This window comes from Globicephala melas, chromosome 4 (genome assembly GCF_963455315.2).
Source record: "Globicephala melas chromosome 4, mGloMel1.2, whole genome shotgun sequence".
NCBI lineage: Eukaryota > Metazoa > Chordata > Mammalia > Artiodactyla > Delphinidae > Globicephala > Globicephala melas.
Window position 1 is genome coordinate 73,096,786 of NC_083317.1, and position 15,975 is coordinate 73,112,760.

At 42.8% G+C, this 15,975-nt stretch overlaps 1 protein-coding gene across 2 annotated transcripts in view; it reads left to right on the forward strand.

Moving 5' to 3' along the window:
* The window catches only part of XXYLT1 (xyloside xylosyltransferase 1), a 189,490-nt gene that overhangs the window by 50,877 nt on the left and 122,638 nt on the right, over window positions 1-15,975 (forward strand). The window lies entirely within an intron of this gene.

Consider the following 15,975-nt stretch of genomic DNA (forward strand, 5'->3'; position numbering starts at 1 on the left):
TGTCTTGTTGATATTTTCAAATCAGTGTTTTTAGGGGTGCCTCATTCTTTTTATAGCTACAGAGTGTTTTATTTTTAGAAGTTTATTTTTTTGAAGTAGAGTTGATTTACAATGTTGTGTTAATTTCTTCTGTACAGCAAAGAGATTCAGTTATACATTCTTTTTTCATATTTTTTCTCATGGTTTATCACAGGATATTGAATATAGTTCCCTGTGCTATACAGTAGGACCTTGTTGTTTATCCATTCTATAGATAACAGTTTGCATCTGCTAATCCCAAACTCCCAATCCATCCCTCCCCCACCCTACGGAGTATTTTATTGTATGGAACTTAATTTACTTAACTAGTCCCTTGTTGATGTACCTTTAGATCATTTCCAAATTTTATAATTAGAAACAATGCTGCAGTTACTACCTTGTTCACCAGTGATTTTACACATATGTAGGATTTTGTTGGATGAATCCTTAAAAGTGAAATTGCTGAGTCAAAGGTGTGTGCATTTAAAATTTTGATAGATGTTGCCAAATGGCCCTCCATCATGTTTATATCAATTTCTAAATCCACCAGCATGAATGAGATTGTCTGTTTCTCCATACCCAGCTCAGAATGTTAAGCAAACTATTTGATCTTTGCCAATTTTATAGGTGAAAAATTCTATCTAATGGAATATTAATTTTTCTTGCTCTTATTTTGAGTGAAATTGGATCTCCTTGAATATGGTAAGAACCACTGCGTTTACTTTTCTTGGAACTATTTATATCCTTAGCCCATTTTTCTGTTGAGTTGTTGACTTTTTCTTACTGATTTCAAGGAGCTCTTTATTTATTAAGGAAATTAGGGTTTTTTTCTTTGTCCCTGATATACATTGAAAATATTTTTTTTATAGTTCGTTACCTTTTTATTTTTTTTTTTGCGGTACGTGGGCCTCTCACTGCTGTGGCCTCTCCCGTTGTGGAGCACAGGCTCCAGATGCGCAGGCTCAGCAGTCATGGCTCACAGGCCCAGCCACTCCGCAGCATGTGGGATCTTCCTGGACCGGGGCATGAACCCGTGTCCCCTGCATCGGCTGGCGGACTCTCAACCAATGCGCCACCAGGGAAGCCCAGTTCGTTACCTTTTGACTCTTTTTTCTCCCATGAAGTCTAAAAATAATTGTGTTCTCAGATGTGTCAGTCCTTTGTGACTTTTAGATTTTGTGTCCCACCTAGAAAAGTCTTCTTCACTTCAAGATTATAAAAAACATTATTTCATGATTTCTGATGAAGCAGTCTGTAAATTGCAGTGTTAATAGAGAAATGAACTATTGTCATCCTTAAGAATTGTTCTGGCCTACTTTCTTCTCTGAATTCATCTAAAGCAACTCTTCTTTCGAGGTGACTCAAGTGAGTGACTCTGGATACAGAAGTTTAGAAGCTAGGGAGCTGATAGTCTGAGGATATCCTTTTAGCTTGGGCTTGTGGACGCCAAATTGACAGTGTTCTCAGGATTCCTAGGTTTTCATCTTTGGGGCTGCCGGTAGACATGTCAGGCTATACATATGGGAGTGTGTATATAGAAATGTAAGGGAAGATGGACGGGATGGTGGGCAGTGAAACCACGTGCTCTAAAGCCGATGCCTGTGGTTTCCTCCTCCCAAAACAGGGCTCAGATGGGCGCGTCACATTCGCTTCTGAGAGTCTCAGTTTTTTGATTGACAGCTTATATTTTAAGACTTATTAAGGTATTCTATCAGGTTACTGCCAATTTTCTTGGCCAGGGACCTAGTTGGTCTCCTTAAGGTTACATTGCAATCGCTGCTCTATTCCATTGTGTGTTGATTTTAGGATTAGTTCTAAACACTTACATTTATTTCTTTTGTTTTCACGTTATTATGTCTCTCTATAGCCCTTTGTGCTGACAACTGGAACAGAGTGAGATTCAACACTCCAGAAACTTGTTCCAAGTATGAAATTGGCCTCATCCAATTCCTTTGTACTCTTGGCTCTTAGTCAGCACTCAGTTACCTGTGTGGATGGAGGAGAGGGGCAGAGAGGTGGCGAAGGCCCAAACTCAGAATTAAACAGAATGCCAAGGCTTTGGGTCCCTCTGGGCCTCAGGTTATGATGCCTTTATCCCTTGGCCAGTCAGGTTCTGTGAGCTTTAGATGGTCCCTGGGATGTGTATGGGGCCAGCCAGGATAGGTGTTCTACCTGAGATAGCCCAAAGTGTGACAAGCCAGTGGAGTGAACCCAAGCAAGGGTCCTTGTGGAAGGGAAGTCTGAGACTCCAGTACAGAGTCGGAGTCCAGAAGGGCAGAAATGGGATCATCAACAAGGAACAGCCCCAAGACGAGACTTGGGATGAAGTGAGTATAGAATTGGGGAGGAGGATCTGGGATAGTTGGTGCTTGCTTTTTTTGGCACATGGTTTGAGAGAGTGTTAGGATGGCTTAAAGGCAGAGGGTTGAGCTGGACTTGCAGAGATAGGTAGCTGTATGGAATGTCTCAGAAGCAGCTGGGTAAAAGTGTGTGCTGGGCTTCCCAGGATATACAGAGCACCTCTCTCTGCAGGAACTGAGGGCCCTTCCCAACAATCCTGACCTCGTCCAGCCAATTATTTGAAAGGCAGTATGTTCGACACCTTCTTCATAGAGGAACCCAGAAGTCGGGTGGCCTTTTATAAGATGCTTGAAGGGATGCTTGTGATCATGCAGGTAAGTTTTTTGGATTGGAGTCACCCAGGGAGTTTTTTTCAGAATACTTTGCCTGGGTTCCAACACTCAGAGATTTTTTTAAAAAAATTGAGGTGATTTTTTTTTTTTTTTTTTTTTTTTTTTTTTTTGCGGTACGTGGGCCTCTCACTGTTGTGGCCTCTCCCGTTGCAGATCACAGGCTCTGGACACGCAGGCTCAGTGGCCATGGCTCACGGGCCCAGCCGATCCGTGGCATGTGGGATCTTCCTGGACCGGGGCACGAACCCGTGTCCCCTGCGTGGGCAGGCGGACTCTCAACCACTGCGCCACCAGGGAAGCCCGAGGTGATTTTTATATGCAGTGAAAATAGAAATTTTTGACTCAGTAGCTCTGGGGTTGGGTCTAGACAGGATTATTTCCAGAGAGTGCCCTGAATAAGTCTAATGTTCATCTCCAATTGAGAACCTATGTTCACTTCATCCCTAAATATTACTGATGGGGAGACTGAGGTCCAGAGAGGTGGCTAGTGGTGGAGCACAAGAGGACATTAGACCCTGGGGCTCATATTGGACCAGGGATGGGAACCCAGATTTCCTTCTTGTGGTCGAGGGCTCTTTCCACCAAGTGACTTTTATCCTTAAACGAGTGGCTGATGAAGTCAGAATGGGACAAGGTTGTTTGACCCCCTCTTCCCAGCCCAGTCTAAACAGATATTTCCAGGTTTACTGCATGTCACAATGTAGTCATGGATCTGCCCTACAGAGTCCAGGAGGGGGTTCACATGAGTCAGTTGACTGCAGGTCAGTGAGCACTGGTCACCAAAGCTCTTACTTGGAAAACTGTGATTAAAAATCTTCCAGCATACAAAAGCCCAGGACCAGATGGCTTCACAGGCGAATTCTATCAAACGTTTAGAGAAGAGCTAACACCTATCCTTCTGAAACTCTTCCAAAATATAGCAGAGGGAGGAACACTCCCAAACTCATTCTACGAGGCCACCATCACCCTGATACCAAAACCAGACAGAGATGTCACAAAAAAAGAAAACTACAGGCCTATATCACTGATGAACATAGATGCAAAAATCCTCAACAAAATACTAGCAAACAGAATCCAACAGCACATTGAAAGGATCATACACCATGATCAAGTGGGGTTTATCCCAGGAATGAAAGGATTCTTCAAAATATGCAAATCAATCAATGTGATATACCGTATTAACAAACTGAAGGATAAACACCATATGATCATCTCAATAGATGCAGAAAATGCTTCTGACAAAATTCAACACCCATTTATGATAAAAGCCCTCCAGAAAGTAGGCACAGAGGGAACTTACCTCAACATAATAAAGGCCATATTAGACAAACCCACAGCCAACATCGTTCTCAATGGTGAAAAACTGAAACCATTTCCTCTTAGATCAGGAACAAGACAAGGTTGCCCACTCTCACCACTATTATTCAACATAGTTTTGGAGTTTTAACCACAGCAATCAGAGAAGAAAAAGAAATTAAAGGAATCCAAATCAAAAATGAAGAAGTAAAGCTGTCACTGTTTGCAGATGACAGGATACTATACATAGAGAATCCTAAAGATGCTACCAGAAAACTACTAGAGCTAATCAATGAATTTGGTAGAGTAGCAGGATCCAAAATTAATGCACAGAAATCTCTGGCATTCCTATACACTAATGATGAGAAATCTGAAAGTGAAATCAAGAAAACACTCCCATTTACCACTGCAACAAAAAGAATAAAATATCTAGGAATAAACCTACCTAAGGAGACAAAAGAGCTGTATGCAGAAAATTATAAGACAGTGATGAAAGAAATTAAAGATTATACAAACAGACGGAGAGATATACCATGTTCTTGGATTGGAAGAATCAACATTGTGAAAATGACTCTACTACCCAAAGCAATCTACAGATTCAATGCAATCCCTATCAAAATACCAATGGCATTTTTCACAGAACTAGAACAAAAAATTTCACAATTTGTATGGAAACACAAAAGACCCCAAATAGCCAAAGTAATCTTGAGAAAGAAAAATGGAGCTGGAGGAATGAGGCTCCCTGACTTCAGACTATACTACAAAGCTACAGGAATCAAGACAGTATGGTACTGGCACACAAACAGAAATATAGATCAATGGAACAGGATAGGAAGCCCAGAGATAAACCCATGCGCCTATGGTCACCTTATCTTTCATAAAGGAGGCAAGAATATACAATGGAGAAAAAACCAGCCTCCTCAATAAGTGGTGTTGGGAAAACTGGACAGCTACATGTAAAAGAATGAAATTAGAACACTTCCTAACACCATCCACAAAAATAAACTCAAAATGGATTAAAGACCTAAATGTATGAAATTAGAACATTTCCTAATGCCATACACAAAAATAAACTCAAAATGGATTAAAGACCTAAATGTAAGGCCAGACACTGTAAAACTCTTAGAGGAAAACATAGGAAGAACACTCTTTGACAAGATCCTTTTTGACCCACCTCCTAGTGAAATGGAAATAAAAACAAAAATAAACAAATGGGACCTAATGAAACTTCAAAGCTTTTGCACAGCAAAGGAAACCATAAAGAAGACGAAAGGCCACCCTCAGAATGGGAGAAAATATTTGCAAACGAAGCAACTGACAAAGGCTTAATCTCCAAAATATACAAGGAGCTCATGCAGCTCAGTATCAAAAACAACAAACAACCCAAACCAAAAAAGGGCAGAAGATCTAAATAGACATTTCTCCAAAGAAGATATACAGATTGCCAACGAACACATGAAAGGATGCTCAGCCTCACTAACCATTAGAGAAATGCAAATCAAAGCTACAATGGGGTATCACCTCACACGGGTCAGAATGACCATCATCAAAAAATCTACAAACAATAAATGCTAGAGAGGGTGTGGAGAAAAGGGAACCCTCTTGCATTGTTGATGGAGATGTAAATTGATACAGCCACTATGGAGAACAATATGGAGGTTCCTTAAAAAACTAAAAATAGAACTACCATATGACCAGCAATCGCATTACTGGGCATATACCCTGAGAAAACCATAATTCAGAAAGAGACATGTACCACAATGTTCATTGCAGCACTATTTACAATAGCCAGGTCATGGAATGCCCATCGACAGACGAATGGATAAAGAAGATGTGGTACATATACAATGGAATATTACTCAGCCATAAAAAGAAACGAAATTGAGTTATTTGTAGTGAGGTGGACGGACCTAGAGTTTGTCATACAGAGTGAAGTAAGTCAGAAAGAGAAAAACAAATACCGTATGCTAACACATATATATGGAATCTAAAAAAAAAAAATGGTTCTGATGAACCTATGGGCAGGATGCGAATAAAGACACAGATGTAGAGAATGGACTTGAAGACACAGGGAGGGGGAATAGTAAACTGGGACGAGGTGAGAGAGTAGCGTTGACATATATACACTACCAAATGTAAAATAGCTAGTAGGAAGCAGCTGCATCGCACAGGGAGATCAGCTCCGTGCTTTGTGACCACCTAGTGGGGTGGGTTAGGGAGGTGGGAAGGAAACGTGAGAGGGAGGGGTGATGGGGATATATGTATACATACAGATGATTCACTTTGTTATACAGCAGAAACTAACACAATATTGTAAAGCAATTATACTCCAATAAAGATGTTAAAAACAAAAAACAAAAAACTCTTACTTGGCAGGAGCCAAGTTGTAAGGACAAAAGGCAAGTTCTGTGTCCTGGTGCACGTCTCTTGGTAAGCACCGGGAAAAGCATTTTCCAGGCTTGATTCCAAAGGAGTTAATGGAATTCCACTACCACTGTTTCCACTACTGCTTCCAGTGAACTGTGTTATGCACTTTGATGAATTATCTCACGTGACCCACCCTTGGGAATGGGTCATTTATCCCATTTTATGGCTAAGGAAGCCGGTTAAGTTACATGGCCAGTGTTACCCAGCTGGCTGGGTTGGAGCTGGAGTTCAAGGCCAGGCATAATGACTCCAGCCCTGGGCTGCTACCCTGGCTGCTCCATGGTCTTCCAGAGCACTGGATCTGAAACAAATCTTGCAGAACAGCATTCCCTAAACTGCATGCTCCAGGGAAGACCGTTACAGGAAATGTGAAAAGCAGTGATGGAAAAATATGTGCAAACACAGCATTCAGTCCCTCCTTGGAGAATGATAGTGTGCTTCCTCACACTGGAGACTTGGAGAACAGCAACAAGGAAATCTATTTAACTTTGATTAAGCAGCAGTTCCCAGACTGATGCACTCATGGAACACTTCTTTCCACATCATCCTAAATGGCTTTCAGGCTACTGTTCCTCAAACACTAGTTTGGGAAGCACGTTCATGGTCGATAAGTCCAATTCTCTCATTTTCAGTGAACACAGAAGGGCAAGGACTTATCTAACATCCAATATGAGTGTGTCACGGGGCTGGGGATGTCTGCAGTCTGAGCTTTGCCAGGATGTCCATCTTCAAGGGGACACCTTGAGTCCTGGTGGGAGACAGGTGGATGATAACCCCTAGAGAGACCCTTTAGCTTGGACCTTTATGAAGGTGGCAACAAGATCTGTTGGAAATGATTAGTTCTATCCATAGGTATACAGAGCCATAGAGGTTATATTTTGAGGAGTTTTGGATAAAATCCCACTTCCTCTCTCCCAAGGTTGTGATGGGACCCCTGAGCCAGGGGCTAAGGGAACAGACTGTGGATGTTTTCTGCTTCTGTTCCCACCAATGGGGCCTCTTCGTGGGCCCATGTTCTGCTCCCGCACCGGTGCCCGGGCCCAAGGGCAGCATCCACATATCCCAACTCTTCATTCACGTTGCAGATTAATTTCCATCCCTGGTAATGCAATTGATCAAAATTTATTTCCGGGACTTCCCTGGTGGCTCAGTGGTTAAGAATCCACCTGCCAATGCTGGGGACACGGGTTCGAGCCCTGGTCTGGGAAGATCCCACATGCTGTGGAGCAACTAAGCCCGTGCGCCACAACTACTGAGCCTGTGCTCTAGAGCCCGTGAGCCACAGCTACTGAGCCCACGTGCCACAACTACTGAAGCCCGCATGCCAGAGCCCATGGTCCACAGCAAAAGAAGCCACCGCAATGAGAAGCCCGCGCATCGCAACTAAAGAAAGCCTGCGCGCATCAATGAAGACCCAACACAACAATAAATAAATAAACAAATCTATTTTAAAAAATTTATTTCCAAGCAGCAGCCTCTATCAGTTGATTTTTATAGAGATTTATTTTTTCCAGTGTGCTTGGCAAAATGCCTATCAATATTTACTTATTAACTCGAGAACTTGTGTTTGTGCTCCCATCTGAGGACTCTGCGGCTTTTATCTGAATTTTCTGTAGTGATCAATGTTCTCTGTGGGGAGTGGAGGGAGTGTTTTGCTCCCTTGACAGAAGAGTCACTTCCCAAATTGGGTATCAAGAACTGTGGGTGCCCTGACCTTGCGAACACCATGAAACTTTTCTCTGATGACTGGGGTGTTTGTGTTAAAGGTTTTGTTATGTGTTACATAATAGTTAAGAGCACTGGAACAACACTGCCTGGATTTAAAGGCAGCTCTGTCACTTAGTTATGAAAATAATAGTATCTGCTTTGAAGATGATTGAGTTAATATATTTACCGTGCTTGGATGATACGGGGCGCACAACAAGTGTTATATGGGTGCTCACTCTTCCTGCTCTTGTTCGTGTGGCTCCGGTTGGGACATCCCTACAGCCTGGCTCTCCTGACACCCAGGCCCTGGAGTCGCTGTACTTGATAACCTTTACTTACTATGGAGTAAGTTAAGGTCATCAAGGAGTCCTAGGACTCCTTCTTCAGGCACTTGGCCTTCCCCAGGATGAAACGCCTGGGCAGCTTGCTCCTGGTTGGCTCTTTTTTAAAACTCTGGGGAGAGTGAGAGGAGATGTTCTACATTGCACCACTCCTCTCTAGGAGCCTATTTCCTTCTTAGAGTTACTCATCCTTTATATGAATCAGCTGTGCCAATTATGACCTCCTTGGTTTGCATCCCTCCCTTGTGAAGCATACTTCTGGGATGTTTTCCCCAATAATTACTCCACAGTCAGGAAATGCAACTTAGTTTTTATAATCCAAGTCAGACAGAATTGGGTGAACCTGGCATACGCTTTCTATCTCCAAGCCCCAGTTGAACAGTTATTGGATTACCTGCCGTTATGAATTTGTCTCAGTTTGGCTAATGTGATCTTATGGATAAGGGAGAGCTGAGGTGAAGCCTGTGATTAGCACTGGAGCCAGGTGCAGCCCAGGTTGGCTTCTGTCTCCAACTTGAATGGAAGGTAATGAGTGGGTGGGGCCAGTGTTAAGCTTCCCCCCAGTTTTGAGCCTGCAGGTCCTTGCAGGGAAGCCTCTGGGTTTGCTTTTCTATAAGCTCCTGGTCTGGGTTAGGGAAATGTTTGAGGCCAAATGAGCAGAGCATTTCTAGAGAGGGAGAGTGATCACTTGTGTCGAATGCTGATGACTGGTTAGTATGATGAGGGCTGGATTTAGCAACGTGGATATCATCTGTGACCTTGACGGGCTGTCTCACTGGATCACGGACAAGTGTGAGCCTGAGTGAAGTGGATATTTAATCATTTCCCTTTTTATAGGACATTTAATTTATTTAGATTGTTTCAGTTTTTGCCATTTTAGATTATGATGCTTGTGAATATCTTCAGGTATATAGTTTTTCTTTTCGAATATTATTTCACAAATCATCACAGTAAGATTACTGAACCAAAGGATTAAAACATTTTAATATTATACCGCTCATATTTGACTCTCAGTCTGTCTTTTCCCTAAAACAATTTGTAATAGCATTCCATTTTTTTGTTGTTGTTGTTGTTGTTGTACGTGGGCCTCTCACTGTTGTGGTCTCTCCCGTTGAGGAGCACAGGCTCCGGACGCGCAGGCTCAGCGGCCACGGTTCACGGGCCCAGCCGCTCCGTGGCATGTGGGATCTTCCCGGACCGGGGCACGAAGCCGTGTCCCCTGCATCGGCAGGCGGACTCTCAACCACTGCGCCACCAGGGAAGCCCAGCATTCATTTTTGCTGTAAATATCTCAGATAGAAATAGACTGGCTGCTGTTGTTTTAAGCTAAAAACTAATTGAGCCATGAAAACTCATTGCCAGTTCAGTAGGTGCAGAAAATAATTGCCTCGATGCATATTGATTTTTTTCAATCCAAGGTGGTTATGCTGTGAGATAAGTGACCAACACTGGCTTTTTAAAAATTGACCAACACTCGCAAAACAAAGGATTTTCCTTCTGCTAGTTGCTCTGCCTGTCTTGAAACCTGCTACTTTTTAAAAAATTTGCATGAAAACACAATTAAGGACTTGAAATTATAGTTGATTTAGTCTTATCTCATTCTAATATTATTCATTACATTGGTATTTTAGTTCCTGCAATGCATTTTATAATAATCTCTTTTCCTGTCTGATGTGACTCTTAAATTTTGTTTTACATAATCTGGGCCCCAACTCTTAGTATAATAGTGAAATTATGACAAAATTCCAGGCACATTATTTATTCAGATTTCAAAAGAGAAAGCAGGGGCCTCATCCATCCTTCATGTTTGCGTCACCGGTCTGACTCATTTGTGTGGTCTCTCCCTCTGTGTGTGTTTTTTTCCCCTAAGATGCTTTGCTGAAATAGTAAAGGAACAGTTCTCAGACCCCCATGAGCACGCCTGTTGCCCCGGGGGAGTATCTGTATATGTCTGGGTTGCTGGTCCTGTGATAATGCTGGAAGGGACGCAGAGGAAGCCAGCGCCCGTGTGGGCTGTCGGGGAATGGGACAGGGTCAGTGGATGAGGTTAGGGAGCACCCAAGGGGATTGCTACGCCAGTGTTCAGTATCTAGAGCTGTGCTGTCTGAATCAGTAGCCACTGGACACATGTGGCTATTTAAAAATTAATTAAAAGTAAATGAAGTTAAAAATTCAGTTCCTTGTCACACTAGTCATATTTGATGTGCTTAATAGCCAAATGTGATTAGTAGGTACTGCATTGAACAGCACAGATATGGAACATTTCCATCACTGTAGAAATTTCTATTAGACAGCACTGCTCTAGAGGGCATGGCAACCTACCGGGTGTTTTGAGAGGCCGATGTTTAGGGTACTTTTTTTTTTTTTTTTTGCGTTATGCGGGCCTCTCACTGTTGTGGCCTCTCCCGTTGCGGAGCACAGGCTCTGGACGCGCAGGCCCAGCGGCCATGGCTCACGGGCGCAGCCGCTCCGCGACACGTGGGATCCTCCCAGACCGGGGCACGAACCCGTGTTCCCTGCATAGGCAGGCGGACTCTCAACCACTGCGCCACCAGGGAAGCCCTAGGGTACTTTCTGGCCAAGGCCCTTGTACCGGGGATGGGGTTCAGCTTTCTGAAGAAGGGAAGTTGTAGGTGATCTGGGAAAGCAGGCTGTGGCCTTGGGCCGGGAGGAACAGCAGTGCTAGGCAAGGAAACTGAGACAGAATCCCAGACACACACTGGGTCACCTCCAGTGAGGAGGAAAAGGGACTGTGACTTGGAGGTCAGGGCAAGTCTCAGGCTCACTTAAGCACCCTGGATGGCTTACCGAGCCGAAAGCCTGCAGCTGTGTCTGGGATTACTGAAATCCTGCCCTCCGGACAGGTTGGGCCTGCCAGGAGGGGCTCAGCTGGGGTGCATGGAAGGCAGGGCTCCCAGTACAGCACTGCCCTGCCCCTCAGAGCTGTTCCAGAGAGCTCTGTGAGCCGAGTTGGTGGGGTGAGCAGAAGGGGGTGCTTTAAGAGCTGAGCAAATGGGACACAAAGGCTTGTCATTCCTGAATCTTTTTCTTTTACAATACACTAGGAGTGGCCTTTCCTCAGGCATCTGAATGGCTCCAAGAACAAAGGAACAAATAAGAAACAGATGGCTTTTTTTTTTTTTTTTAAGCTAAAAGAGGCTCTATCCAATGGAAGAAATGTGGCCACTTTTCAGTGGGACTCCTTTTAGGAACAATTCTGGCTGCCCTAGAGCCTCTGGGGAAGGAGTCCACAATGGCCACCCCTGGAGGGCTCAGGATCACCTTCTCAGAGCACTTCAAGGCATGCCTGTCACATTAATAATAAGGACATTGAGGATGATAATAATGATAATATAGTTGACCCTTGAATAATGCAGAGGTTGGGGCGCCAATCCTCCAAGCAGTTGAAAATCTGCTATAACTTTATAGTCAGCCCACCATATCTGTGGTTCCACTTCTGCGGATTCAACCAACCTCAGATCAGGTAGTGCTGTAGTACGTATTCATTGAAAAACTGCATGTAAGTGCAATTGCACAGTTCAGACCTGTGTTGTTCAAGGGTAGACTGTAGTGAATATAGACCGAACTTGTTTTATTGCACTTTGCTTTATTGTGCTTTGCAGATGCTGCATTTTTTTTTTTTCGGTATGCGGGCCTTTCACTATTGTGGCCTCTCCCGTTGCGGAGCACAGGCTCCAGACTTGCAGGCTCAGTGGCCATGACTCACGGGCCTATCCGCTCTGCGGCATGTGGGATCTTCCCGGACTGGGGCACGAACCCGTGTCCCCTGCATCGGCAGGCGGACTCTCAACCACTGAGCCACCAGGGAAGCCCCCCTTTTTTTTTTTTTTTTTTTTTTTGCTGTTTTCTGTTTTTTGGTTTTTTACAAATTGAAGGCCTGTGGCAACCCTACATCCTCCAGGTCTACTGGCACCATTTTTCCAACAGCATTTGCTCACTTCATGTCTCTGTGTCACATTTTGGTATGGTGATCTGTGATCTTCCATGTTACTATTGTAGTTGTTTTGGGGCACCATGAACCGCACCCGTATAAGATGGTGAACTTGATAAATGTTGTATGCATTTTGACTGCTCCACCAACCGTTTCCCTGTCTCTCTCCCTCTCCTCGGGCCTCTCTGTCCCTGAGACAACGATATTGAATTTAGGCCAAATAATAACCCTACAATGGCCTCTATGTGCTCAGGTGAAAGGAAGAGTCACACATTTTACTTTCAATCAAAGCTAGAAATGATTAAATTTAGTGAAGAAGACATGGTGAAAGCCCGGATAGGATGAAAGCTAGGCCTCTTACACCAGTTAGCCAAGTTGTGATTGCAAAGGAAAAGCTCTTAAAGGAAATTAAAAGGGCTGCTCCAGTGAATACAAGAATGATAAGAAAGTGAAACAGCCTTGTTGCTGATATGGAGAAAGTTTTAGTGGTCTGGATAGAAGATCAAATCAGCCAGTATTCCAAGCCAAAGCATAATCCAGAGCAAGGCTCGAACTCTCTTCAGTTCTATAAAGGCTGAGAGAGGGGAGGAAGCTGCAGAAAAGAAGTTCGAATTTAGCAGAGGTTGGTTCATGAGGTTTTTGGAAGGAAGACATCTCCGTTAACATAAAAGTACAAGGTGAAACAGCAAGTGCTGAGGTAGAAGCTGCAGCAAGTTATCCAGAAGATCTAGCTAAGATAACTAATGAAGGTGGCTATACTAAACAACAGATTTTCCATGTAGATGAAACAGCCTTATATTGGAAGTAGATGTCGTCTAGCACTTTCATAGCTGGAGAGGAGAAATCAATGCCTGGCTTCAAAGCTTCAGAAGCCAGGCTGACTTCCTTGTTAGGGGCTCATGCAGCTGGTGACTTTAAATTGAAGACAATGCTTGTTTAATGTTGAAAATCCTAGGGCCCTTAAGAATTATGCTAAATCTACTCTGCCTGTGTTCTAGAAATGGAACAACAAAGCCTCAGTGACAGCACATCTGTTTATAACATGGTTTACAGAACATTTTAAGCACACCATTGAGACCTACTCCTCAGACAAAAGGATCCCCTTCAAAATATTGCTGCTGGGCTTCCCTGGTGGTGCAATGGTTGAATCTGCCTGCCAATGCAGGGGACACAGGTTCGAGCCCTGGTCCGGGAAGATCCCACATGATGGAGGGCAACTAAGCCCGTGGGTCACAACTACTGAGCCTGTGCTGTAGAGCCCATGAGCCACAACTACTGAGCCACATGCCACAACTACTGAAGCCTGCACACCCAGAGCCCATGCTCAATAAGAAAAGCCCGCCATGAGACGACCACACACTGCAATGAAGACCCAACACAGCCAAAAATATAAATAAATAAATATATCTAGATATTAAAAAATATATATTACTGCTCCTTGAAAATGCGCCTGTTCATCGAAGAACTTTGATGGAGATGTACAATGAGACTAATGTTGTTTTCATGCCTGCTAACACAACATCTGCTCTGTAGCCCATGGATCAGGAGTAAATTTGACCTTCAAGTCTTATTATTTAAGAAAGACTTAAGAGCTTTTGCACAGCAAAGGAAACCATAAACAAGACGAAAAGACAGCCCTCAGAATGGGAGAAAATATTTGCAAATGAAGCAACTGACAGAGGTTTAATCTCTAAAATTTACAAGCAGCTCATGCAACTCAATATCAAAAAAAAAACAAACAACCCAATCCAAAAATGGGCAGAAGACCTAAATAGACATTTCTCCAAAGAAGATATACAGATTGCTAACAAACACGTGAAAGAATGTTCAACATCATTAATCATTAGAGAAATGCAAATCAAAACTACAATGAGGTATCATCTCACACCGGTTCAGAATGGCCATCATCAAAAAATCTACAAACAATAAATGCTGGAGAGGGTGTGGAGAAAAGGGAACCCTCTTGCACTGTTGGTGGGAATGTAAATTGATACAGCCACTATGGAGAACATTATGGAGGTTCCTTAAAAAACTGAAAATAGAACTACCATACCACCCAGCAATGCCACTACTGGGCATATACCCAGAGAAAACCATAATTCAAAAAGAGTCATGTACCACAATGTTCATTGCTGTTCTATTTACAATAGCCAGGACATGGAAGCAACCTAAGTGTCCATCAACAGATGAATGGATAAAGAAGATGTGGCACATATATACAATGGAATATTACTCAGCCATAAAAAAAACGAAATTGAGTTATTTGTAGTGAGGTGGATGGACCTAGAGTCTGTCATACAGAGTGAAGTAAGTCAGAAAGGGAAAAACAAATACCGTATGCTAACACGTATATATGGAATCTAAAAAAAAAAAAAAAGTGGTCATGAAGAACCTAGGGGCAAGACGGGAATAAAGACGCAGACCTACTAGAGAATGGACTTGAGGACATGGGGAGGGGGAAGGGTAAGCTGGGACAAAGTGAGAGAGTGGCATGGACATATATACACTACCAAACGTAAAATAGCTAGCTAGTGGGAAGTAGCTGCATACCACAGGGAGATCAGCTCGGTGCTTTATGACCACCTAGAGGGGTGGGATAGGGAGGGTTGGAGGGAGGGAGACACAAGAGGGAAGCGATATGGGGATATATGTATATGTATAACTGATTCACTTTGTTATAAAGCAGAAACTAACACACCATTGTAAAGCAATTATACTCCAATAAAGATGTTAAAAAAAAGACTTAACATAGAGATTATCATACTAAGTGAAGTAGGTCAGACAGAGAACAACAAATATCATATGATATCGCTTATATGTGGAATCTAAAACATGGCACAAATGAACTTATCTGCGAAATAAGAACAGACTCACACACATAGAAAACAAACTTATGGTTACCAAAGAGTAAAGGGAGAGGGATAAATAAGGAGTTTGGGATTAACGTATACACACTGCTATATATAAAACAGATAACCAACAAGGACCTACTATATAGCGCAGGGAACTATACTCGATATTTTATAATAACCCATAAGGGAAAAGACTCTGAAAAAGAATGTATATATATATATATATGTATATATGTCTGTATCACTTTGCTGTACACCTGCAACTAACACAACATTGTCAATCAACTATACTTCAATTTTTAAAAACAGGAAAGACATTTTGTAAGGCTATAGCTGCCATAGATAGTGATTCCTTTGATGGATCAGGGAAAAGTCAACTGACAACCTTCCGGAAAGGATTTACCATTCTAGACGTAATTAAGAACATTCATGAATCATGGGAAGAGGTCAAAATATCAACATTAACAGGAGTCGGGAAGAAGTTGATTCTAACCCTTGTGGATGACTTTGAGGGGTTCAAGACTTCAGTGGAGGAAGTAACTGCACATGTGGTAGAAATAGCCAGAGAACTAGAATTAAAAGTGGAACCTAAAGATGTGAGTGAATTGCTGCAATCTTATGATAAAACTTGAAGAGATGAGGAGTTGCTTCTTCTAGATGAGAAAATTGTTTCTTGAGATGGAATCTAC